The sequence below is a fragment of the Echinops telfairi genome, unplaced genomic scaffold (assembly GCF_000313985.2).
Source record: "Echinops telfairi isolate 266 unplaced genomic scaffold, ASM31398v2 ScPeMD7_6080;HRSCAF=6971, whole genome shotgun sequence".
In the NCBI taxonomy this organism is placed as follows: Eukaryota; Metazoa; Chordata; class Mammalia; order Afrosoricida; family Tenrecidae; genus Echinops; species Echinops telfairi.
Window position 1 is genome coordinate 10,110,262 of NW_022109980.1, and position 23,814 is coordinate 10,134,075.

Genomic DNA, 23,814 nt, shown 5'->3' on the forward strand with positions numbered 1-23,814 from the left:
CTGCTGCTGGTTTCGAACTGCTGACCATGGGGATTGCAGTTGAATGCATAACCACTGCACCACCAGGGCTCTTCACAGGCATGATCACTTGTTGATTTCCTTAATAAACTCTTTTATCAAGAATTTTGTCTGAGTTTCTCTGCATCCATTGCAACAGATCCTTGAACCCAGAGAAATAAAATAGAAAATATGTGTTAGTCTGGGTAGACTAGAGAAACAAATTCACAAACATGCATATGTATATAAGGGAGAGGTTTATATACAAGAACAATTGAACATTGAGAAAACATCCCAACCCAGTCCAGTCCAAGGCCATAAGTCTGCTATTAGCACATATGTCTGATACCAATCTATAAAGTCCTCTTCAGACTCCCGAAACACATGCAATGAAGCCAAATGCAAGACAATCAGAAGCCAGTGGGTAGAAAGTCTTTGGATCCAGTGGCGTTGTAAACATCTCAGCACTGGCAGGGGTCTCTGTGGCTTCTCCGGCTTCAGTGGTCTGTTTGCATCCATGTGGCTTGTCCGGCTCAGGGCACTAGGGTAGTTCCATGTGTCCTCAGTTGCAATGCCTCCCAGGGAGTGGCAGAGAGAGGGAGTTGTCCCCCAGCCTCCAAGAAGGAAGTACCAGATTTCCCAGAATTCTCAGGAGAATTCCCACACAGAAGCCTCATTGGCTATGATCTGATTGACAGACTAGACACCACCCTTTCATTCATAATCCTCTCAAATTGATGATTATATAACTACCAGAAAACATTAAGTATGACACTATAACATAGAAATAATTAGTTCAAAGGATGAGTGGACCACCTAAACCTCTATCTCCATCACGCTGAGACCTGAAGACCTACATGGTGCTCAGTTACTACTGCTAACTCTTCAGAAAGGAGTCACAATATATGGCCCTGGATAAAGTAGGAGTAAAATGTGGAGCAAAATCCAAAATCATAAAACAAGACCAGGCCCACTGGTCAGATAGAGGCTGGTGGAACCCAAAGACCACTCTTAATGCTTGGAGCAAACACGACCCCATGGCTCAGTTTTCAACCAATTAATAAACAGGGCTCTAAAGTGAGCATTAACACTAGGGAGTTGCTCACACTTCAGAATACTCAAACATTGGAGATCACACATGTAGCATTTACCCAGGGCACAAAGTGCAGAAGCGTTAGGAGAGAAAGAGGAACAGAAATGGGAACACAGGGAGGAAATGGAATAAGTGATGTTCCATGGTGGGAAGTGCAATCAATGACAGGAAACAAAATGTGTGTGAGTTGTTGATGGGGAAATTGCTTTGCTCTGTAAACCTTCACCCAACACACAATAAAATGGTTTTTAAAAAGAAGTTTATGGTGACTGTTTGGGGACGTTCCAAAGGGATTTTGAAAAAATACGGGACCACCATGGGGGCTTATTAGGAAGACGTTTTTACACTTGATCTTAGCCAAAAGGCCAAGAAGTGATTAGGAAGAAGTTGTAGTGAAATTGAAAACCGCGCTGGTGAGAAAAAGGTCAGGACAGTTGCGAGGAGGTGTTTTGTTTTGTTTTCCGCTTCATGACAATGAACCTACTTACTCTTGGGGGGGTCCCCAGGGCAGTCCTAAGAGGATTTCTTTGGCAAGTCTTACCCCACCTACTTTACAGCCCTGGTCTGGTTCCTTCAGTCCTCTTTCCTCCAAATCCAAAGAACATTTCAAAGGAACACAAATAAAGTCCCTTGAGGATGCTACAAAACGGCCGCCTGTGACATGAGGTCAATAGAAGGGCACAGGACTCTTCAAGAGAAGGCTAGAGAGCTGGAAACCCTGCGTTGAGAAGTGTAGAGACCTAGGTGGAAGTTATGTTCGGAAGCAATAACGTCACATTTTGATGTACTTGTTGAATAAAGTCTACTTAGCCTCATATAGGTCATGCCAAGGCCAAAGCTCAAAACACCCACACAAGTTATCATTAAGTTGATTCTGACTCATGGCTTCACTTTCATGGCTGTAATCTTATGGAAGTGGATCACCAGTTTTTCCTTCTATGGCCCCCCTGGGTGGATTTGAACTCACCAAACTTTCTGTTAATAGCTGAGCACCAACAGTTTGCATCACCCAGGCAGCAAGCTTTTGAGCGCTTAAAAGTCCATGGAAATTTTCATTATCTGTTGATTCCATTGTTCACAAGTTTTTTGAAACCCCCTTAAGTATAGTAAACATTGTCCTAGTCATTACAATGAATGTAAGGAGAGGGAAGTTGACAAAAAATGATGGAGGCAGGGGAAGGCACTGGGAGGAGTAAAAGAGTCAAAGGCAACAGAAGTAAATACTGTTATATATAAATCCTACAATAACGATGATCTCCGAGTAGATGCATGGATAGACACTTAGGATGAATAGGTGTGGGAGGGAGAGTGGAAATATGTGTGTGTGTGTGTGTGTGTGTGAGAGAGAGAGAGAGAGAGAGAGAGAGAGAGAGAGAGAGAGAGGATATTTTTGTACATGGGTATTTACTTATGCTGCAAATATATCCATGAATGTGGTGAAACATACAGGAGGCAAAGTTATGAAAACTTCTTTGACATGCATACTTTGAGGGAATGAGTCCCTGAATCCCTGAGTCTGAGCCCATAGTCTCAGAGTCGCGAAAGTTAGTTGGCATAACATAGTCCCCAAAGACAATGCTCTACTTGGGTGAGAATCACTGGTGTCTTAAAAGCTTGTGAATGTCCATCTGAGGTGCAATTATTGGTCTTTAGTTGCCTAGAAGAAAGACCAAAAATCAAATTCACTGCCACTGAGTTGATTCTGACTCATATCAACTCAGTAGGATAGGGTAAACCTGCCTATGAGGGTTTCTAAGACTAAATCTTTTTTTTCTTTTACATTCATTGCCTTCTTCATTTTGTTTTCTTTTTTTTTTAAATCGTTTTATTAAGGGCTCATACAACTCTTATCACAATCCATACATCCATGAACTGTGTAAAGCACATTTGTACATTCATTGCCCTCATCATTCTCAAAACATCTGCTCCCCACCTAAGCCCCTGCCATCAGGTACTCATTTTTCCCCTCCCTCCCTGCTCCCCCCTGCCTCATGAACCCTTGATAATTTATAAAGTATTATTTTGTCATATCTTGCCCTTCTAAGACTAAATCTTAACTGGACCAGACAGCCTCACCTTTATCCTGTGGAGTGGTTGGTAGGTTTGAATCGATGAATTGGTGGATAGCAGCCCAGCACATAACTCACTGTGCTGCCAGAATACTTATAGAGGCAAAGAGTAATTAAAATCAGACATGGAAAAAATTAATCCAATGGCTGAATGGACCATGCAAACATTAGTCTCTACAACTCTGAGACCAGAAGAACTAGATGGTGCCCAGTTGATACTAACAATGACTCTGAATGGGATCACATTAGAAGGTCTTGGATAGAATGGGAGAAAAAATGTGGAGGAAAACAAAAAATAATTTAAAAAAATACCAGGCTATTGGTCGGATAAAAACTGGTGAAATCCTCAGGACCATGGCCCTTCATCACCCTTAAGTTCTGGAACTAAACTCACCCTCATGGCTCAATTTTCAGTCAACCAAGTCTCCAAGGGGAACAATGGTATTAGAGAGATACACACACTTTATAATAATCAACCATTTGAGATCAAAGATGCAGCATTTGCCCAAGAACAAAGTTTATAAGGGGGGGAGAGAAGGAAGGGTTGAGAGGAGTGTCCTTGCATCGAGGGGATTGTAATGAATTAGATGAAGCAAATGTATATGAATTATTGAATGTATACCTGACGGTCTGCTCTGAAAACTCCCATTCAATTCACAATTTCCAAAGTGGATGCAGAAGGTCAAGGAAACATTGTCCTTGTCTTTAATGATCATCGAGAGGCCATCAAGCTGATGATTGAAATGATAGGCTTGGAAGTCTGGCATACTTGAATTCCGCCTTCCACACGTACTATCCACGTGATCTTGAGGAAGTGACATCTTCTCTGAACCACTACTAAAGAAACTCAATCTGCAGTTAAAAATCTTCTCACCAAGAGCATGTAAGGACCAGAAGAGCTGATGGTTTTGAACTGCTGACCTTTTGGATTGCAGCCCAACGAATAACCACTATGCCACCAGCTCTCTCTCCAATTGTAGAATAGTTAGAGCAAGTAGAATAAATGATGAAGTCAAAGAGCTGAATAGAACACTTTCAAGGGTAGCTCAAAAAGACAAAGACAAATATTATAATGAAATGTGCCAAGACCTAGAATTAGAAAAGCACAAGGGATGAAAACATTCAGCATATCTTAAACTGAAAGAACTCAAGAAAAAAATTCAAACCTTGAGTTGCAATCTTGAAAGATTCTGTGGGCAATATATTGAATGGTGCAGGGAGCATCATGAGAAGATGAAAAGAATACACAAAGTCACTGTACCAAAAGAAAGCTAGTCAACATTCCACCATTTGAGGAGGTAGCATTTGAGCAAGAACCAATGGTGCTAAAGGAAGAAGGTAAAATGTACACTGAAAGCATTAGCCCCAAACAAGGTTCTGGGAATTGATTGATGAATCCCAATAGAAATGTTTCAACAAGTTGATGAAGCAATGGAAGCACTCACTTGTCTACGCCAGGAATTTGGGAGACAGCTAGCTACTTGGCCAACTGACTGGAAGAGATCCATAGTTGTGCTCACTCTGAAAAAAAGGTGGCTCAACAAAATCCTCAAACAATGGAACAATATTGATATCACATGCAAATAAAATTTTGCTGAGGCTCATCCAACAATGGTTGCAACAATCCATTGACAGGGAACTGACAGAGATTCGGGCTGGATTCCGAAGAGGAAATGAAATAAGGAGTATTATTCCTGATGTCAGTTATATCTTGGCTCCAAGCAGAGAGGGCCAGAAAGATGCTTCCTTGTGTTATATTGAGTATGCAAAGGCATTTAAATGTGCAGGCCGAAATGAACTATGGATCACCTTGAGAAGAATGGGAATTTTAGAACACTTCATTGTGTTCATGCAGAATTTGCACATGGATCAAGAAGCAATTGTGTAAACAGAACAAGGGGATGCTGCATGGTTTAAAATCAGGAAAGGTATGCATCCGGGTTGTATCTTCTCACCACACTTATTCAATCTGTATGCTGACCAAATCATCAGAGAGCCTGTATTATATGAAGAAGAATGTGGCATCAGGATTGGAGGAAGGCCACAATATGCAGATGACACAACCTTGCTTGCTGAAAGTGAGGAAGACTTGAATCACTTGCTGATGAAGACTAAGGATTGCAGCCTTCAGTATGGATTGAGACTCAATGTGAAGAAGACCTAAATCCTCACCACTGGACCTCAAATTTTATTTGCATGCGATATCGACTTGACCAAGAGGTAACATTATGTCAAATGGAGAAAAGGTTGAAGTTGTCAGAGATTTTGTATTGCTTGGATCCACAATCAATGCTCACAGAAACAGTCAAAAGATCAAAAGACGTGTTACATTAGGTAAACCTGCTGCACAAGGCCTTCTTACTGTATTGAAAGGCAAGGATGCTCCTTCGAGGACTCAGGTGTGTCTGACCCAAGCCATAGTCTTTTCCATTGTCTCCTATGCATGTGAAAGGCATATTGAATAAAGAAGACCGAAGAAGCAGCAATGTGTTTGAATTGTGCTGGCGAAGAACATTGAAAGTACCATGAACTGCTAAAAGGACAAACCAGGCTATTTTGAAAGAAGTGCAGCCAGAGAGTTCCTAGAGGCAACGATGGCAAGACTTCGTCTTACATACGTGTCAGGAGAGACCCGTCCCTGGAGAAGGACATCGTGCTTGGCAAAGTGGAGGGGCAGTGAATGAGAGGAAGGCCTTCAATGAGATGGATTGATAACAGTGACTGCAACAAGCATGGCACCTAACACCAAGAAGTAGAAAAGTAAATCTGCCTTTGTGGAAAGTCGAATGGCGTTTGCAAGAAACTATCTGCTGGCGTTAGGCTTTGCAGAGATGGTTGGTTGGGGGGTTGAGGGGAGGGGAAAGCACAGGTGAAAGGAAGGAGTGTGTGGGGAGGGGAGGGGAGGTGTAAGCAGGAGAAGTGGGCCAGGGCTAGCTGCACTAGAGGAGCTTCCCGGAAAGGAAGTGCCAATGGGAGAGTTCAAAGAGGTGTGGTTTATCCAGGGAAAATGATGCCTGCTGGGTAAGAAGTCAGGTGAAAGGAAGAGAGATCTAGACAGTGGGAGAGGACAGGGAAGGCACAACTTTGAGAGGCAGTAGCCAGCCAGGTTCGCCAGGTTCCAGGATCTCCAGGGCTCAAGGAAGTTACAGGGATTGGGTGACTGTCTTTGTTCAGACTGCAATGGGCTGTGGCCCCAGGCCAGCAACTTTGGACCCAAGTTCTTTGAAGCTCCATTGAGATTATTCCCTCCCTGTTCACCTCCAGCCCCCAGGCTACCTTCCTGCTTCCTTCTTCTGTGACTACTGCTGGGGCAAGCTTCAGCCCTCTTCCCCACTCCCTCCAGACTCCACGTATCCCTCTTCTTAAAAGACCTCCAGGATCTAGTCTTCTTTTGGAAACAATTGCCACCTTGTGCTTCCCACAGAGCACTGCTTCCATCATGGTCTCACCCAAACAGGCCTTCTACAATAGTTTGGGTGGAACATGAACCCCTCCTCCCATGCTGCCTCCTCGCTGCGGTCTTTTTGCCCTTCACAGAGGCTCCCACATCCAGCTCTTCCTCTCCCTCTCTGTCCTCATTCTTCTGACTTATTAGAGACCTTGGGCCAGTGATCTCTTTAAACCTCAGTTCTTTCAACTGGGATGTGGACATAAGAGTGAGAATCTCAACATGTGGTTGTGAGGATTCAATAAGAATGAGTAGTAAGGTGACCAGATTGTAACATTGGTAAAGGGGGACACCATTGATAAAACTCATATCCTGGCGAAATGGCCACATGGCAGCCGAAAACCATATACCCTAACTTGTGGTGCATTCTTTCCAAAAATCAGGACTTTTAAAAAATGCCACGGGACGCGGGAAAAATTGTTAAAAATCGGGACTGTCCCGCCAAAAGCGGGACGTCTGGTCACCTTAGTAAAGCATGTCCCTAATGCATAGTGAGTGCCTCAAAAGATGGAAGACAGGAAGTGCCAGGGGAATGAATGAGTTGCACCCCTAGCTGCGTCTCTTAGTGAATCAGAACAAGCGCATATGGTTCTCATTTGGCCTGACTTTAGTGCAAGAAAAGACTGATCGCCTTTGCAAGGATTTCAAAGCTGCACATGCAGCTAGCGAAGGGGCGTGTGAGGAAGAACTTGTTTTCAGTTGGTTCAATCATTTCAAAGGGAGATCAGTTCTAAAGAACATTAAAGGGCAAGTGGGAGTTGTTTGAGGTGTTCGTGACCTGGAGATTACCTGTTCTCAGTTCATTATCATTGTTATTTCTACTCTGCAGGTATTGCTTTTGTCGCAATCTTATTCCCTGTCCTTGTATTTAAGGATTACATCTTGCTTGGATCCACAATCAAAGCTGAGGGAGCAGCGGTGAGGAGATGAAGCAGTGCATTGCACTGGGTGTATCTGCTGTACACAACCTCCCTAGAGTACTGCAAAGCAAAGATGTTACTTTGAGGACTAGGGTGCACCTGACCCAAGCCATGGTCTTTTCCATTGCTCCATATGCAGGTGAGAGTTGGACATTGACTAAGGAGGGCCATTGATGAATCACTGCATTTGAATTATGGTGCTGGCGACGAATATTGAAATTACCATGATCTGCCAAACCCACAAATTTGTCTTGGAAGAAATATGGCCGGCCAGAATGCTCTTTAGAGCAGCGGTTCTCAACCTGTGGGTCGTGACCCTTTTGGGGATTGAACGACCCTTTCACAAGGGTCACCTGATTCATAACAGTAGCAAAATGAGAGCTATGAAGTATCAACAGAAATCATTTTATAGTTGGGGGGTCGCCACAACATGAGGAACTGTCCTAAAGGGTCGCGGCATTAGGAAGTTTGAGAATCACTGTCCTAGAGGCCAGGATGGGAAGAGTTCGTCTCACATACTTTGCACATGTTGCCAGGAGAGAGCAGTCCCTGGAAAAAGGACATCATGCTTGGTAAAGCAGAGGGGCAGTGAAAAAGAGGAAGATCCCAGGGCTGCAACAATGAGCTCAAAACAATTGTAGGCTGGCACAGGACCCAGTGATGCTTACTTCTGTTATACATCGGATCACTATGGGTCAGAACTAGCCAAAACAAGAGCAACCTTGTATGGAAGACTTTGGTAGTCAGCTCATTGGGTTTCTCTCCATCCCATCTGGAGACATCTCCTCAGGATGCCCTTGAGAGACCTCACATATGAATAATGATATTCCGGCTCTCATCTTCCACCCCAGGCCTCCTCCTCCTCCTCTCGTATCTCAGGAATTGGAGTCAATCACTTGAGCTGTAAACCCAGGAATCACTCTCTGCTTCTCCCTCTCCATCAGCCAGTCACCAAGTGCTGTTATTTGGTATTAACCCTGTCTCTAATCACTTCTCGGCCTTTTGGCCAAGATCAAGTGTAGTAACAATGTCTCTTGCCTCCCATCCTTAGTACTTTTTCTTCCTACTGCCCTTGCCCTAAGGAGCCCTGCTAGCGCCGAGATTAAGATCTTGGCTGCTAACCAATAGGTCAGTGGTGTGAACCCATCATTCACACCCCGGGACAAAAAACTCCCATCAAGATTACAGCCTTAGACACCCTTATGCGGCATTTCTACTTCATCGTCCAGGGTTGCTAGGAGTTGAAATTGAGTCAATAACAATGCGTTTGGCCCAAGTCCTAGCTTAGGCTATCATCATCTCTCGCTTGGACCCTTCCTTGATAGGCTGGCCTCGCTTATATCCCTAGCACCTCCTGCCACTCACGGGGTGTACCCTCACCTCCAGTGCCCAATGACAACAACAAAATTAGTTGCCACCAGGTCGATTCTGCTTTCTGGAGACCCATGTGTGTCAGAGTCGGGTTCTCAAGACCTGTACCAAGAAATCCCCGGGCCTTTCTTGGGAGCCTCAAACCTCCTACCTCTGGGTTAGCTAACCATTTGTACCACCCAGACCCTCCTCCTCCAGGACCACAGAGCTGTGTACCACGCCAGACATGCCCTTTCACAACCCTAGGCTTTTACACGTGCCTAAAATAGTTCCTTCCTTCTCCATCTGAAAAACTCCTCCTCATGCTTCAAGAGTCAATACAACCGTCACTTCCTTTGCCAAGCCCTGCTTTACTCCTTGGAGCGCCTATTCGCTCCGCCCTCCAAAGCCTGCTGATTTCTGTTCATGCTCTGCTAATGACACCCAGCACATCTGTTTCCACTGCTGTCTGTCTGTCTTCCTCCCTGGATTAGCTCCTAGGGAGCTAGCAGTCCCGGGAGAATGAATTTTTATATGAACGAGAAAGGAAGAAAGAAAAGAGAGAGATAGAACCCACCAAGAGAGAAACTGAAGCAAGCTGAAGACAAGAAAAGAGTAAGGAAAAATAAGGAAGCTGGAGGAAGAGGGGCAGAGGATGGGAGCGAATTCACGACGGAACTTCTTTCAGCAGAGACCATGTCGCAGAGCCAGTGCTAATGCTCTAGACATTCATATATCTTCTCTCTGTCTCTCTCTCTCTCTCTGTCTCTCTCTCTCTCTCTGTCTCTCTCTCTCTCTCTCTCCACACACACACACACACACACACACACACACACAAACACACACACACACACACAGGCAAGTCAAAAACTTCTGCTACCAAAATCATAGCTACCTTTATTAAATAAATATATGACAATGCAAAGCTATTGTTGCTCAATATAGCCTCCATCTGAGTCTATACTTACTTCTGAAAGCAGTGTTTCCATCACTCAAATCCTTCCTCCAAAGAATTCCGCACTCTTTGATTCACACCACAGCAAAATGGCATAGTTGGCATCCTTGGGGGACTCAAATCGTGGTTCTCTTCAATATTCTTTGAGTTTAAGGAACGGGATGAAGCCTGATAGGGCAAGATTAGGGCTGTCAAGTAAATGAGGTAAGGTTTCTCACCAAATTCTCCTAGGATAGCCCTTGTTGCAGTCCAAGAATGAGCAGGAGAGTGGTAGTGAGGGGTAAAAAAATTCTCAGCACAACTTTCCTGGACTTTTCCTCTCTGGTGAACTTTTAATTTGTCTTAACATGTTTTCCTAAGAAGCCCATGATTGTCCGATGTCCTTTGAAAAATTATGTTAAGATGATCTCGTTGGAATATCACACACACACACACACACACACACACACACACACACACACACAAAGGCTTTTGACCTCCCTGCCTTGAATTGAACTGGGCCAGCAGATCCTCTCAGAAGCCACTACTTTTTAAAAACAGCTTTATTGGCACATAATCCACATATCCTACACTTCAATAATTCAATCATGTTGAGAAGAGTTATACAATCATTATTACAATCAATTTTAGAACATTTTCTTCTTCCTTGTACTCCCCATTTCCCCCTCATCTTCCCCTGCCATACCCCTAAGAAATGGTTAATCCAGTGACTCTCTCATAGATTTACCTATCCTGGATTTAATCTACAAGAAAAACATAGCCTCCCCTCAAAAAACTAACAACAATAACAATAACAAAATAAAACAGAGGGAAACCTCAATCAAAAAGAAAGCAGAAAATATTACAAAACTAGAACAAATTTAAAATGAGTCCAAAGGGAGATCAAATGATAAGGTGCTAGATTTTAACTGCATCTGGAATAATCGACTTTCTAGTGTACCTGCCTGCTAGCAAGGTTATTCATGTCCTTGATCTATAGTCACAGGGGATTCACAGGAGGCTTAATCCATGGGTATTTCCCTTCATCTTTTTTTTTTTTTTTTGGTGCTGAAAAAACTTTAAAATGGGGGAGCAAATCATAAGATAGTACATTTTAACCTAACTATCTGCCACAATCAACTTTACAATGCTCTCTGTCTGATAAGTAGGCTATTTATGTCTCTAGACTATATGGTCAGTGGAGTTTCACCAGAGGCTTCATGTATGTGTGGACCCTGCAAATGGATTTTGGGCTTCCACTGTTGTCCACAGCTTTCTGCAAACCCAAGTGTTCACAATTTAAGCTCTGCTACCATTTTCTCCTTCAGATTTGGTTTATATTATTTACAATCCTTGGATCACACAGGTTAGTGTGCTTCCTCTATATGGACATACTGGATGCCTCACTTAGATGACTGCTTGTTTTAAGACAAGCCTTCAAGACTCCAGACACTATTCTTTCTTATCGCCAGGCACCATCTGCTTTCTTTGCCACACTTTGCTAGAGCACCCATATCTTCAGCGATCTCTTCAAGCAGGACCATGTCATAAGAAATAAGTCTTCAGGAGACACTGGGCAGTGTGAGATATGATAAAATAATAAGAATTTATAAATTATCAAGGGTTCATGAGGAGTGGGGAGGGAAGGAGGAGGAAAATGAGGAGCTGATTCCAAGGGCTCAAGTGGAAAGCAAATGTTTTGAGAATGATGATGGCAACAAATGTACAAATGTGCTTGACACAATGGATGTATGTATGGATTGTGATAAGAGTTGTACAAGCCCCCAATAAAATGATAAAAAAAAATTTTTAAGGAAAACCAAAAGGCAAATTAAAAAAAAAAAGAAGTAAGTCTTCTTAGATTGGGGCTAGAATTAAGTGCAGATCCCAAATCCATTCATATAGCTATGGTTTATATATGTCTCTGGTTCACCATAGAGACAGCATTGTCATTTCATGTTAGAAAATATTATCAATCATCCCCTGGGGCATAAGATAATTCTAGTGATAATGTCATCAATTTAGCCATTGGTATAGAATTTAAAACACAGTTGAGAAAAGGAAATTCTACAAAGATAGGCTGGCTACAAACCACAATACATGGATTGTTGACTTGTACACATTAAACTGTTAAGTGACTGGGCACTATTTATACAAGCAAAGGGGGTTGGTGATAGGGTAAAAATTTCAATAATAGGATGTACACTGATACAGATAGGAACTGGAAACACAGGGAATCCAGGACAGATGATCCCTTCAGGACCATTGCTGAGAGTGGCGATACCAGGAGAGTAGAGGGAGGGTGGGGAGGAAGGAAACCGATTACAAGGATCTACATATAACCTCCTCCCTGGGGAATAGACAACAGAAAAGTGGGTGAAGGGAGATGTTGGACAGTGTAAGATATGGAAAAATAATAATAATTTATAAATTATCAAGGGTTCATGAGGGAGGGGGAGTGGGCAGCAGGGAGGGTGGGGGCAAATGAGGGACTGATACCAAGGGCTCAAGTAGAAAGCAAATGTTTTGAGAATGATGATGGCAACAAATGTATAAATGTGCTCGACACAAAGGATGTATGTATGGATTGTGATAAGAGTTGTATGAGCCCCCAATAAAATGATTAAATAAAAAAATAAATACAATTTCAATGATATTCATTGACAGTGGCAGTACCATGTCTCTCAGATTAATACATTAATACATTAATAATGGGGGGAATAAATTAATAACGCGTTAAGAATACATTAATAAAGCAAGGAGGGCATTAAACTATTTCATTCATTGCCCATTCCTGCCCATTCACTGGGCACCCTCAAGACAAGAGATCCGAACCAGAACCCAACAAGTACCAGTTCTATACCCTTGAGACAACAGAACGGTCATCTGAGAAGCTACTAGTTTAATGAGGCTTCTTTAAAGAAAAACATCCTAAGGAGACTCATTCAAGCACATTACTGAGAGAACTTGTGTGCCGCCATCCACTGACGGCAAATACATGCTTTAACATGTTTTGTTTGGAATGAGTCCGTGCATGCAGGAACGGGATCACTTGTAACACTTGTGACTTCCCCTTACACATAGACAATGTAAAGGAGGCCTCGTGGCACCAGGATTAAGAGCTCAGCTTGCTGACCAAAAAGGCAGCAGTGAGACTGCACACACCTCAGACCCACACCACCCTCCGCGTGTGAAAAGACCCAGAGATCTTAAAGCTCACCGCCCAGCAAGCCCTGTAAGGCACTTGGACTCTGTCATACGGGCACACTAAGGGTGGGAACTGACCTAGCCGCAAGGGGTACACATGCACTTCCCACATTGTTGTGTGCCGCCAAGTCACTGCCGAGCCGCCCTAAAAGCCGGAGTAAAACTGCCTCATAAGGCTTGCTAGGCTGGAATCTTTCGGGGAACACAGTGCCGCATCTGTTTCTCCCACTGAGCCACTGGTGAGTTCGTGCTGCCAGCATTTTGAAAGGGAGGAGTCCTTGTGTGCTGGGCTGTCATCTTCCAGGTCGGTCATGCAAGACCACCAGCCCCTCCTCTGGAGAAAGATGGGGCTTGCTACTCTCATGAACAGCTACCGTCGCAGAAACTCAAAGGGGGAAGTTCTGCACTGATTAATAGGGTCGCACTGCCTCAGTATCCACTCAAGGGCAATGAGTGTCCTTTGGGTCTTTAAGGGGGCAGGAGGACCCAGGGGAGCCACTGGGTGAGTGGGGCTGCCATTCGGTGCTTAACTCTTGTGCCACTAGGGCTTCTTACATAGATGCAAGAACTTCCAAAAGTTTGTGGGGGAAATGGAATGAAAAGATGATGGAAAATTTCCACCAACTCTTGGAAGCTCCCTGGTATCACCCCCTCCCCTCCCCTCCCCTCCAGGGGCCACCTTGCCCTTTACTGAGAAGCACTGTGTCTTTCGACAAAAAGCCTCAGCCATCGGTAACTTGGGCTTCAGGTTGGCTTGTTTGGCTGGGCAACAGGTGGGTGCCCTCTTGTCCCTGGTCAAAGGCAGTGGCAGCCCACGCCCAGCTGCTGGCGAGCCTGGGAGGGTGTTTACTCAATGGCCCGGTGTCCTCAGAGGACTCTGCTCTTGGTTACACAGCAAACAGCTGGCTGGGGCTTTGCGGGGGGCGCGGGGGGGGGGCAGTTTGTCTCTTGGGCACTGGGAACCAGTGGCTCTGCCCGTACTGAAGCCACCACCAGAGAAATGCTTCCCTTCAACTTCGTGCCCCCTGGGGAAGGGAGCTCCACAGTGCCCCCGGGCCTGACAGGTGGCTTTTGGGAACCGTTTCTTTAGAGGGCGCCCCACCCCCACCCCCTAACAAAAACGAACACCAAGTTTACTGTCGCCCAGGGCTTTTGCAAATTGGTTCCGGATTCTCCCCATCTTGCTGCAGCAGCAGCAGCAGCCGTCCCTTCAGCGAGAGGACATTTCCTGGCAGGGTCTCCCCCCCACACACACCCCCACCCTGACAGAGGGCATGGCGGGCGATGGCACAGGGCAGTACCAGTTGGGCCCAGGGCGTGCCCGGACTCTTGTCGGGAGGCAGCGTCAGCTCAGGGGCGAGCAATGCCACACCCGCCCCAGCGCTCTGTCCCTGGGCCTCGGCGACGCTGCGGGCCCCACCCCCACCCACCTCCGAAAGCCAAGCGGCGGCCCCAGCCCGGCACGAGATGATCTGGGCTGCACCCACTCCGTCCAGCCCACAGGACCGGGCTCTGAGCCAAGACCTGGCTGCCACTCTAGAAAGCCGCCCGACACACCAATCACAGCGCTGAAACCCGTTTGAGCGCTTTTGTTTTTTGATGTGGAGCAAGGGGTTAGGGTGGAAGTGGGAAGCTGGTGGGGAGAACTTTAGGAAGCTGGGGCTTCGGAGCGCTCTGCTGGCTCAGGGTTAGGCCCAGCCCTATGGTTACTTGGGTGCAGGGAAGGGATGGGACCAGGAGCCCTGATCCGTTATCCTGTGACTCAAGCAGGGAGGGTGCTTTAACCGATGTGCTCTGCTGGTGCCAGCTTTCTCCACGAAGTGGAGACCTTTGCTTTGCTCTTGCTACTCAGCAAAGGTTGTTTGGCTTGGGGTTTTTGTTCAGTTTTTGAAAAATATGTGTGCTCATGATGAGCGCAAACGATTAGTTAAGTCCCTCAGAGGTGCCTGGGAGCTCAGGTCTGGTGATCTGGTTCCGAAAAGTCACAGCCTCAAAACCCCTCTGGGGGACTTGTAACTCTGCACAGGTGAGGTGGACAGGAGTTGGAACAGACAAGCCCCCCACCCCCACCAAGACGCCCACCCACCCTCCAGGCAACGCGCTGAATCAGTCATGAAGTTCAGTTGGATCTTTGCGAAGCACAGATTTGTTCCCACCCAACCAGCCTTACTGGAGCCTTGTGGGGCTAGTGGTGTCTCCTTTGGCTGCGCACGGCAAGGTCAGCATGAAAATCACCTGGACAGCTTGCAAGACCATTAGATTAGGCCCCCTCTCACCCCCAGAAACGGATTCCATTGGTCTGGGATGGGGCTAATTTTTTTTTTAATTAACCTCAGGTGATTATGACGAGCAGCAAGAGCGCTAGTGGCATGGTGGGTTGCGAGCTGGCTCCTCACCCAAGGCCAGCCAGGTGGTGGCTCTGAGGGAGAAAGAGGAGGCTGTCTGCTTCTGTAATGATTTACAGAAACCCCAAGGAGAAACTGTCCCTGTCCTGTGGGGTCTCTATGAATCGGAATTGACTTGATGACATTGAGTTTAATGCAGACAGAAGGATATCTGGTAGCACTGTGGGGTAACCATTGGATTGCTAACCTCAAAGTCAGTGGTTCAAACACTGCCCGCTGTTCTGTCTGAGAAAAACGAAGCTGTCTGCTTCCATACAGATATATTGCCTTGAGAGCCCTATAGAACCATTTTTACCCTGTCCTGTGAAGTCACTGTCAGTCAGAGTCAACTTAATGGCAGTGGAGTGTGGTACAGGCAGAAGGATCTCTGGTGGCGTAGTGCTTAAGCACTCAGCTACTAACCCAAAGATCGGAGGTTGGAAACCCTTCCACTTCCAGGATAGAGATGTGGGAGGCTATTTCTGTAAAGATTTAGGGCCTTGGGTGCCTGATGGGGAAGTTCTACTCTGACCTACGGGGTCACGAGAGTCAGAATCAATGCCATGGCACCAGTGAGTTTGTTTTTACTGTGTTTGGGACAGATATCCATGAGGAACTGAGACTGCAGTCAGGAATACTGATTCCATACCAGATCCAACTGTCGGTTTCAGTGTATAACCAAGACTAGGAATCCAATTTGTGATCAAGGGACACAGTTGGCCACATGGGTTCAAAGACTTCCTCTTTTATTGTATTTTAAAAAATCATTTTATTGAGGGGTCTTACAGCTCTTATCACAATCCATCCATCCATATCCATTGTGCCAAGCACATTTGTACATGTTTCCATCATCACTCTCAAAACATTTTCTTTTTACTTGAGCCCTTGGTATCAGCTCATTTTCTCCCTCCCCACCCTTCCTCCTTCATGAACCTTTGATAATTTATAAATTATTTTTTCATGTCTTACACTGATGTCTCCCTTCACCCACTTTTCTGTTGTCCGTACGCCTTGAGGGGATTATATGTAGATCCTTGTGATCAGTTCCCCCTTTCTCCCTCCCACCTTCACCTTCCCTCCTGGTATTGCTACTCTAATTATTGGTCCTGAAGGGTTTATCTGTCCGGAATTCCCTGTGTACATGCTCTGGTCTAGCCAGATCTGTAAGGTAAAATTGGGGTCATGATAGTGGGGGAAGGAAACATTAAACAACTAGAGGGAAGTTGCATGTTTCATCGGTGCTATACTGCACCCTGTGACCCTTCTGTAAGGGGTTGTCCAATTGTCTACAGATGGGCTTTGGGTTTCCACTCTGTGCTCCCCCTCATTCACATTGATAAGATTTTTTTTGTTCTGGGTCTTTGATGCCTGATACCTGATCCCATCGACACCTCATGATCACTTAAATTGGTGTGCTTCTTCCATGTGGGCTTTGTTGCTTCCCTGCTAGATGGCCACTTGTTTACTTCAAGCCTTTAAGACCCCAGACACTGTATCTTTTGATAGCTGGGCACTATCAGTTTTCTTCACGACATTTGCTTATGCACCCATTTTGCCTTCAGCGGTCATGTCAGGGAAGGTGAGCATCACACAATGCCAAGTTATTAGAATAAAGTGTTCTTGCATTGAGGGAGTACTTGAGTGTAGAGGCCCAATGTCCGTCTGCGACCTTAATACTTAACATATAAGCAAACGTACATAGTTCTATTTCCCTGTTGTTATATAAAAATGCATTTATGTATGTGCATGCCTGTATTTTGACCTCTATAAATGTCCTTTGCCTCTTAGTTCTTTCTTCTAGTTTCTTTTACTCTCCTCTTGTCTCACTATCATGTTTGGCCTTCATTCAGGTTTCAGTAATTTCTCTCGGCTACATTGCCCTTGATCAAGCCCTACCAGGCATCCGATGCCCTCCTCATCGTTGATTTTAGATCACTTGTTTCCTTGTCCCTGGCTTGGTTGACACCCCCTTCCTTTCCCCTGCCTCACCCTTGCTCCTGTCCCCCCAGAACCGTCGGTCCCGTTGTTTTCTCCTCTGGATTGTTTATCCTGCCTATCTTATCTAGATAAACATGGAGAGACAATAATAAGCACAAAAATAAGACAGAGCAAAACAAAACCACAAAAAAAGAAAAGCCTATAAATAGTTCTAGGTCTGTTTGTTGACCTTTGGGGGTGTTGTTCTGTTGAGTCTGATGGGATCCCATACCCTGGTCCCAAAGACTATTTTGGTATTCCCAAAGTCAGTGGTTCAAACACGTCCTGCCCCACCATGCTGGCCTTCCTGTGACTTCATTGCTTTTCTCCCCTTGCTGCTCTGTTGTATGTCCTTAGTGTTTCACCCCAGTATGGTGGGGTCAGATCAGACACAATTCCCGCACTGCATCTCCAGTGTTGTCCCCCATAGTGCTATGGGTCAGTAAGGTATGCGGTGTCTCGTGGTGGGGCTGGCCTTATGGTCCTCTCTGTGCATTGGCTGCTCTGAGCAGAAATGTTGTCCTAGGAGCTTGGTGGGCTTGGATGTGTTCCACTCTCTCCTTCCATATTCGTTTGCTTCTGTGTGCTCTGATCAGACACACCCCTCTCCCTGAGCTGTGGCTTCAGTGCTGTCCTCTGAAGTGAATTCTTTGGCAGGGAGGGATGTCCACATAGTTGGGATTGGGGCCGGCCCCGCAGACCTCTCTATTGGTTCCCAGCTACATGCCAGTATGTTGTATTCACGTCTTGATGCACCGGATTGATCCAAAGACTTCATCTTACCTCACATCCCTCTAATAATCAACTATGTGTTGGAGACTGGAGTGTGCTGGCCTCTGTGTTGGGTACTAAGGAGTCAGGGCTGATGGTCTAAGAGTGGACAGAGTCGGCATCCAAACAATCACAGAGCAATATGCAAATAGACAATGGATACTTGCTAGGGAGGACAGAATGTGTCTGCGGGGGGTAGAGGGGGAGGACAGGAAAATAGAATTACCTGCATTGTCACTGTGTTAGGTTGGGTTGACTAGAGAAACAAATCCAGAGACATTCATATGTGTGTAAGAGAGAACTTTATATCAAGAAGATATTACGCATCAATAGAACATCCCAGCCCAGTCCTGATCAAGTCCATAAGTCTGATATTAGCCCATATGCCTGATACTAGTCTATAAATTCCTCTTCAGACTCATGTGGCTTGCAATAGGAAGGTGAGGCAGAGAAAGAATGTGTCCTGCCTCCAGGGAGGAAAACTCCCAGAAACCTCATGAGAAGGCCACACCCACAGGAAGGCATCAATCAGGCTCTGACCTGATTGACAGGCTAGACTCCACCCCCATTACCTCTTTATCAAGTTGACATAAAATTAGGTAACTACCACAGTCACCAACTAGGTAAAAGGACAAGGAGCAAAGTCGACCATTCAAACCCACCAGCTGTTCCTTGAGAGAAAGATGAAGCTGTCTACTCACATAAAGATTTACTGTCTATAGTTCTACCCTGTCCTATAGGGTCCATATGAGTCAGAATTGAAGTGTATGCTCCAGGCTGAAAGACTGAGCCCATTAGCAACATGGGGTTGGGCCTTGAGGAATTGGGTTCTACAACCTATGTAGGGCCTCCCTGCTCTTGCTGACAAGAACCTCTGGTGGCACTGTGAACTACATGGACTAACTGTAAGACTGGAGGTTCAAACCCACCAACATCTCCGAGTGCAAAAGACGAGGCTATCTGCTCCCGTAAAGATGTACATATTGTCTTGGAAACCCTATAGAGGGTTGCTATGAGTCAGAATTGACTAGAATGCAATAGGGTCACTATGAGTCAGCATCGAAGCATGTGTTTCAGGCTGAGAACCTTGGGTGAGGAGGAAAGGCTCCTTGAGCTTTAAAAACTGCACCCATTACTTGACTTGCAATCCTGAGATTTCAGTTCCATGAGCTGGGGGGGAGCCTAGGCTCCCAAGGCTTGAAAGCCCCCCTGTGATTCTACTGCTGATTCAATGTTAAAGGAGTGCTTGCTCTGGGCCTTAGTTTCCCAAGCATGACAGACCAATGGAATGACCTTTGGATGTGGTCACATAACAGATCCCAGGGCTCCTTCCCCTAGAGATTCCCATTCACAAGCTTGGAAATGGAGGCTGAGGAGCTGTCGTTTGACCAGATCCCTAGGTTATTTCAGGGATCAGTCATGTTTGGGAGCCTAGGATCTAGAGCCAGGGGTCCTCAAATTTTTTAAACAGGGGGCCAGTTCACTGTCCCTCAGACCCGTTGGAGGGCCATACTATAGTTAAAAAAAACTATGAACAAATTCTTATGCACAATGCACATATCTTATTTTGAAGTAAAAAAACAAACAGGGCAAAACCACCCGGCAGGCTGGATAAATGTGGGCCGCATGTGGCTCGCGGGCCGTAGTTTGAGGACGTCTGGTCTAGACCCTGGTAGGAACCCTAGTGGTAGAATGGTTGGTTAAGCACTTGATTGTGAACAAAAAGGCTGGCAGTTAGAACCCACTCGTTGGCTCCCCGGGAGAACAATCTGGTGATCTGGGACCCTAAAGATTATAGCCCAGAAAACCCTATGGAATAGTCCTCCTCTGTCACCTGGGGTCACTATGACAGCACCCAACATCAACAAGCCACATTTGGGGAAGCTGAGTGACTGGGGAGCTGGGAGGAACTGGTTTCTAGCTTCCTTTGCCTTCCTTGAGATAATCTTCAGACACCACTACACGGGATGTGGAAGAACACATCCTTAGATTGTCGAAGAACAAGGTGTGCATTTTGGACTATCCCCCCTCCCACACACACACCTCCCTTGTAAATCCAGGTTATATTTGAACCTGTTCTAACCACCGCCATGGACTTACAAACCATTTAAATCATACATGAGGGTAAACCCTAAAGTATTGCTGCAAAATCATGGAAATCCTCATTGAACAAAAATGCCAACATGTGAACTCCTTGTTTCTGGGCACATCTCAACCTGGGTCTATCCAATTCTGAAGGCTGTATTTCCACCTCTCTAGCTCTTTCCCCAAAGAATTCTGCATTCTTTGAGGCTGGAAAATATTTATCAGCAGGCAAAATTGACTTCAACATATTATCTAGGTAAAACCCCAAACACAATAGAAATATCTTATAGAAATACACATCACTAAGTAAAAATTGACCAGATGACTGAGAAGCAATGAATAAATTATTTTTTTATAGCTCAAAAATTTTTTGCGTTTGTTTTCATTGAAAGTTTACATCGCAGATTAGGTTTTCATTAACAATTTTTATACAACTCATTGACATTGGCTACATTTTTTTCAATCCAAAGGAAAGCAGAAAATATATTTTTTTAAAAGAACAAATTAAGAATGTATTGAAAGGGAAAACAAATGATAAGATGTTAAATTTTCACATAGCTGGATCTGTATTAATTCACTTTCTGATGTACTCTGTCTGTGGGCAGGGCTTTTAACATCCCTGGTCCATGCTTTGAGGGTATTCAACAGAGGCTTATTCCCCATGGGGTCTCTACAAGTAGATTTGGGGCTTTCACTATTATCCATAGTGCTCAGAATTGCAAACTAGGTGCTCAGAATTTAAGCTCTACTACATTTCCCACCTCTAATCTTGGATTTTGTAATTTACAAACCTTGGATCACACAGGTTGATGTTTTTCTTCCATGTGGGTCTAGCAGTCATTTCACTTAGATGCCTGCTTGTTTGAAGACAATCTTTTAAGACCCCAGACCCTATTCTTTCTTATAGTGAGGCACTGATTTATTTTACCACACTTTGCTATTTAGCACCTTTATCTTCTCAATGGCTGATTTCAAAGAAATAGACTGCCTGGACTATCTTCCTATGTATTTATGGATGGACTCGAGCCCCTAACTTTGAAGTCAGTAACCAAGCAGGCTAAATATTTGCACCACACAGGAACTCCAAACATATTTGAAATGATGTCAAATAGGCAGTTGGATTCACGAGTCAGGAGTTCTAGAATGTGGCTTTAGCTGGAAATAAACTAAAAAACTAAACTAGACTCGCTGCCATTGAGTCAATGCTGACTCATAGCGACCCTATGAAATAGGGTAGAACAGCCCCAGTCGGTTGCCTAGACTGTAATGGTTTATGGGAGTAGAAAGCCTCCTTTTTCTCCCACGGAGTGCATGATGGTTTCAAGCTGGTGACTTTGTGGTTAGCAGCCCAATGAGTAACCATTATGCCACCAGGGTTCCTCACGTTGGAAATGCAGTTAAAAAGATGATCCCTGTATATCCTGGGCCAAGAACACACACACACACACACACACACACACACACACGCACACGCACACGCACACGCACACGCACACATCCACTGCCATTGAGTTGCTTCTGAATAATAGCTACCCTATATAGAGTTTCCAAGGATGTATATCTTTATGGGAACAGATAGCCTCGTCTTTCTCCCGAAGAGCAGTTGATAGGTTTGAACCTTGGACCTTTTAGTTAGCAGTCCACCAGTGCCACCACAGTGCCTTGCAGCATATAGCAAATGCTTAATAACATTTAGATTGGTTCGTTGATGGATGAATTCATTGTGTTCTTAGAACTTTGCAATCAGATAGACCTTGGTCCAAGTTTAGATTCTGGCTTTGCAACTTCGTAGTCTGCCCATAGACAAGTTACTTAACCTCCTGAAGCCTTAGTTTCGTTATCTGTTAAAGTGGCAAGAGCAAAGATACCTATTCATTATGGTCATTGTGAGGATTGTATTAAATAAACTGTGCCAAGAGCTTAACACCGTCGTTTGTGTATATAATACACCAAGCCAAATCCATGGGCATCAAATCCATTCCAACTCAGAGTGACCCTGTAGGATACAGAAGAACGGCTTCATAGGGTTTCTGGGACTACAAATCCTTATGGGAGCACACGCCTCAACTTTCTCCCAGAGAACAATTGCTCAATAAATCGGTGGCTGTTTAAATCATATTTAAAGTCTAAACTGGGCCCAGGGAGAGCTATCCTTGAAGGGACACTTCAGCAGCCTGGGAGGTGGGACAGTGGGGGGTGGGACAACGGAACCAGGCTGCCACGTGCAATGCAGTCAAGCCTAGGGGTTACCTGTGACCCTCTGAAGCCAAATTCTCTGGGCTCCTAAACCAGGCTCAGTCACTTTGGCTAGCGTACTTAAGCTCTGCCCACCTCAGAGTTTATTATTATTGTTTAATCTCTAAAACCCTAACCATAATAGCCCAATTACATAAGGCTGCTGTGAAAGATTACACGAAAAGGCTGAGAAGAGTGGCGGGCTCGGACTAAACTCTAAACCAAACCCATGGCTATTGAGTGGATTCCAGTTCCTGGTGAGAGCTTTGTGCTCCACGGCACATTCAAATGGCTGTGATCTTTCGGCAGCAGATCACCAGGGCTTTCTTCTAAGGCACCTCTGGGTGGATTGAAATCGATAGCTTTTCTGTTAGTAGCCCAGCACTTAAGTATGATGTACCCCATAGAAGCGCGCCATAACTTTTGGAGACTATTATCACAACACATGTATCACAACGCAACATGGTGTCGGCGGGCACTAACCCAAGTATGGTTGTGAGGACGGCACAGGGCGGGGCAGTGTTTCCTTCTGTTGTCCACAGGGTCACAGTGAGTCAGAATGGACTCGATGGCACCTGACCACCACAATGATCGCAGGCGGGTAGGAGGGGGCTACATGCAGTCTGCAGGTGTGTCCTTGACCTCCCGCAAGAGAAGACCATCTTCAGCCCTGGCCGGTAGCTGAGCCAGTGTCAAACAGCACTTTTCGGCCAACCCTTTTTCTTCCTCCTCCTCCCTTGCTGCAGCCTCCCAGCTTTTGCAACTCCCTGAATAGCTTATGGGCTTTTGCCAGCGTTGGTGTGGAAAAGGCCAACTCTTTGCAGTTGTGCTCTGCACAGTCCCAGCCTCCCTTTGGCACCAGGCGAGGTGCTAATCACAGGCTACTCACCAAAAGCCCCCGACGGCCCCCGCCCCCGCCATCAAGCCACATTTGACTCCTAGTGACTTTGTCAGTCCGAGGAGAACTCCCCCCACCCCCCACAGCTTTCCTCGGGTATAATCTTTACTGAAGCCAAGGGCCACATCTTTCTCCTGCCCCCAGACTGTCGGCAAGGGGAATTTAGGTCTCCAAGCTGCCAGAAGTATTCCAGGACTGAGAGAAATAATCAATTGAGACAGTCCCCAAGCGCCCCTGGCTTTCTTTTCTTTCAAATGCTCCCTTTGTTGCTTAGAAGCAAATCTACCCCATCCCCGTTGGCACTGAGCAGCCCATTGTTTTCCCCAAAGAATCGACCTCAAGTCCAAAGCTAGGGCTACCTTACAGGCCTGGCAGCCTGGAGATTCCATCCCAGTGACAGTGTCATCTAACCAAAATAAATGCCTCGGGGTTCTAGAATGGGGTCC